The sequence below is a fragment of the Octodon degus genome, unplaced genomic scaffold (genome assembly GCF_000260255.1).
Source record: "Octodon degus isolate 3935 unplaced genomic scaffold, OctDeg1.0 scaffold00072, whole genome shotgun sequence".
In the NCBI taxonomy this organism is placed as follows: domain Eukaryota; kingdom Metazoa; phylum Chordata; class Mammalia; order Rodentia; family Octodontidae; genus Octodon; species Octodon degus.
In genome coordinates this window covers 4,447,860-4,451,629 of record NW_004524648.1, presented here as the reverse complement: position 1 = coordinate 4,451,629, position 3,770 = coordinate 4,447,860, and the positions used below count along the sequence as shown (strand labels likewise).

The 3,770-nt window shown below is 37.7% G+C and overlaps 1 protein-coding gene and 1 pseudogene across 1 annotated transcript in view; both read left to right on the top strand.

The window, feature by feature from the left end:
* Window positions 1-3,770, top strand: part of Taok1 (TAO kinase 1) — a 137,807-nt gene that overhangs the window by 5,870 nt on the left and 128,167 nt on the right. The window lies entirely within an intron of this gene.
* Window positions 3,116-3,762, top strand: LOC101561021 (annotated as a pseudogene).

The following is a 3,770-nucleotide window of genomic DNA, read 5'->3' as shown; positions in this document are numbered from 1 at the left end:
TTTTTTTTTTTTTTTTTTTTTTTTTGTACTGAGAGTCAAACTTAGGACCTTGAGCTTGCTAGGCAGCAGCATTTTGAAAGACACACAAGATTTAGTTTCTGAGAAAAATGTTATCAGGTTATAAAGTGCAACAAAACTTTTTGGCAAGTAATGGTATCTTAATGTTAGCATTTATTAGATGTGTTACTTTTTTTCCCCTTCTTTTTCAGACAGGGTCTTTCGCTGTAATTTAAGCTGGTCTAAAATTTATTATGTAGCCCAAGCTAATGTCAAACTCACAGCAATCCCCCTGGCCTCAGCTTCCAGAGTGCTGGGATTACAGGCATACACTACTGCATCTGGTTGTATTACTTTAACTTGTTAAGTTTTATTTTTCTGTTGATAATAAGAGAATATTTTTTCCTGAGTTGTTAAAATAGAGTAATCCTTAAGTACATAACACATTCCCTGATAGATAATAAACACTTAAAAATTTGTTGGCTGTCTTGTACTAGTTGCTTAATAAATGTTTATAAACATAGAAAGTCTAATATTTTAAGACTGAAGTAAGGTGTAGTTATATATGCTTTGAATCCCAGCACTCTGAGAGGCTGGTACAGGAAAATCATAGGTTTGAGACCAGCCTAGGGTACATAGCAAGTTCCTGCCTCAAAGAAACAAAACAAAACAAACCCCCAACAAATCTTGCAACAAACAAACCACGAATGGTATGCAGGAGCTGGGCATTTCTTTTTCTTTTTCTCTTTCTTTCTTTCTTTCTTTCTTTCTTTCTTTCTTTCTTTCTTTTTCTTTTTTTTTGCAGAACTAGGGATTGAACTCGGGCCCCAGCGCTTGCAAGGCAAGTGCTTATTCCACTGAGCCATCTCCCCAGCCCAAGGAGCTGGGGATGTGGCAAAATGGTAGAGTGCTTGCCTACCATGTGTGAAGCCTGGGTTTGATACCTAGCACACATACACTGAATGTGTGTGTGTGTGTGTGTGTGTGTGTGTGTGTGTGTATTTTTTCCCCCTACTACTTGGGATGGAACTCTACTACAGAGGTACATGTTACATTCTTAGGCCCTTTTTATTTAGAGATAGGGTCTCACTGAATTGCCCATGTAGCCTTCAAATTTGCCGTACTCCTGCTTCAGCCTCTTAAAGGGATTATAGATGTGCGCTATCACATCTGACTTGAAGTCTGTAATTTGAGTTAAAGCTGATCTATAGTTTTTGTAATCTGACATTTGCAGTTCTGGGGGTTGAACCCAGTGCTTGGTGCATGCTATTCATTATTCCACTGAGCTATATCCCTACTCTAGAATCTGAATTTTTTTTTTTTTTTTTTTAGAGAAATGGTTAGATTATAAGAGTATCTTATTTTTAGTATTTATAATGAATTACTATGTATTACTTAATACTAATGTGAATTGTGTTAATTGTTGTGTGAAGAGTACTGGAGATCTAACCAAAGGTTTTGTATATACCACTGAGCCATATTCCCAGTTCCTAATATAAGTTGTGCCCACCCCCCAACCCTACTTCATAAGAAAAAATTTATCAGGGCCGGTGTGGGTGGGAATGGCTCAGTGGAATAAGCACTTCCCTGGCAAGTGCGAGGGCCTGAGTTCAATCCCCGGTTCCACAAAAAAAAAAAAAAAAAAAGAAAAAGAAAAAATTTGTCATTATATTTTTACCACTAAAACTTTTTATCATCTCTGGCTTTGATGACACCCGGAATATTATTATTTTTTTTTCATTTATGTACAGGGTCTCACTATGAAGCTTGGATTCCTAGTGATCCTTTTGTTTTCGGCCTCCCCAGCCCTGAGATTACAGGTGTGTACCACCACACCCACACTTTGGTCCCTGACTCAGTGTGCCTTGTGGGTAGGGCAGGGACTAGTGCCAGCATGACATGCAGGATCAGGTCCCTGCACTTGCTAAAGTAGGCTCTTTGTCTGCTGAGCTATCTCTGCGGCCCCAGAGTACTCATTTTTTTTTTTTTTAATTTTATTTATTTATGTGTGTGTGTGTGGCCAGTTCAGCCCACCAGGGGGCGGGGCTGGCTGGCATATGGTGCTGGGGGATCGAGCTGCGGTCCCTGTGCTTTGCCAAGCTTGTTTCAAGTAGGTGCTTTAGACCACTGAGCCATCTCGCCAGCCCCGAGAACTTTTTATTTAGAGCAGATTAAGCTATCTTTTATTTTTATTTCAAGGAACAGATTTAATTTAAAAATATTAACTATAAGGCTGGGCATGGTTGTACATGCCTATAATCCCAGCATTTGGGAAGCTGAGGCAGGAGGATCATTGGGAGTTCAAGGTCAGTTTGGGCTATAAAGTGAGTTCCAGGCCAGCTTGAGTTGCATAGTGAGATGCTGTCTCAAAGGAAAAAAAAAACATTAATTATATTAATTAAAAAAATTATTGTGACTAATTTGCTAAATATTAGCATATTACAACCGTAATATAAGCATGACCCAGGGTTTTGGAATTAAAGGTATATACTACTATCCCTGGCTTGGTTTATGGTAGTAGTTTTTAGTTTCTAGTTTGTATTTTGGATTGATTTCTGCAAATTTGTTCCCAGTGAGACTGAGAAGGTGGTTTCAGAAAATATTGGTGAATAGTATTACTAAACAAAGTCCAGGTTTTCACTTTTTTTAGATGTAGGAGTTTAGTGTCACTGAAAGCTGTAAAAAGTTTGTGTCTTTGCCAAAAACATCCATATTACTATGTAAAAGTTAAAATGACTTACTAGCTTATATTTGCACTTAATAAGCAAACTTGTCATTGTTACACAGAAATTTGTATAGTAGTATATAATAGTGTTTAATATTTAATAGTAGTATTTAATCTTATTCTGTGTAAACAGGAGATGGTTGTGATTTTTTTTTTTATAGAGACCTTCACATGATAGGAATAGGTACTGAAGTTGGCTTTAAAAGTTCTGAGTCCCAGAAGTGACAATGTAATAAAGTGCTACTTTCAGAAACTTTACTTTGACATATAGTTGTTAGTAATAATTTTTCCATTCCTAAAGAAGGAACAAATAATTTGAAAATGGGTTTTATTAATAGGTATTTTGAGAGGTGGTGTTAGTGGTGGCCACGGCAGCAGGATCAGTAGCAGTGGCAGTTGTAAGGGGGTTCGAGGAAGATGGTGATGATTAAAGAATTCCGTGTGGTTTTGCCATTTTCTGTTCAGGAGTATCAGGTTAGACAACTTTACTCTGTTGCAGAGGCTAGTAAGAATAAGACTGGTGGTGGTAAAGGAATTGAAGTCTTAAAAAATGAACCTTATGAGAAGGATGGAGAAAAGGGAAACAAAATTTATCACCTAAAGAGCAGAGTTCCTATATACATGAGGATCATTTTCCCAAAGGCTCCTTGGTATATCATGAGAAAACCTGGAATTCATATTCCCACTGGAGAACAATTGTAACGAATGAATGTATGAAAGTTGACTTCTTCACTAAAATTGAAACATGGCACAAAACCAGACTTGGGAACATTACTGTTGAAGTTGTCCACATAGATACTGCAGATCAAAGTCAAGTTGAATCTGAAGACTACAAAGTTAATGAAGACCCAGCCTTATTCCAGTCAGTCAAGACCAAGAGAGGCCCTTTGGGACGCAATGGGAAGAGGGAACTGTCAGTCAACCCTGACTGTCCTCAAATGTGTGCTTATAAGCTGGTGACCATCAAATTCAACTGGTGGGGGCTACAAAACAAAGTAGAAAACTTTCATCCAGAAGCAAGAAAAAAAGGATAGTTAACAAACTTCCA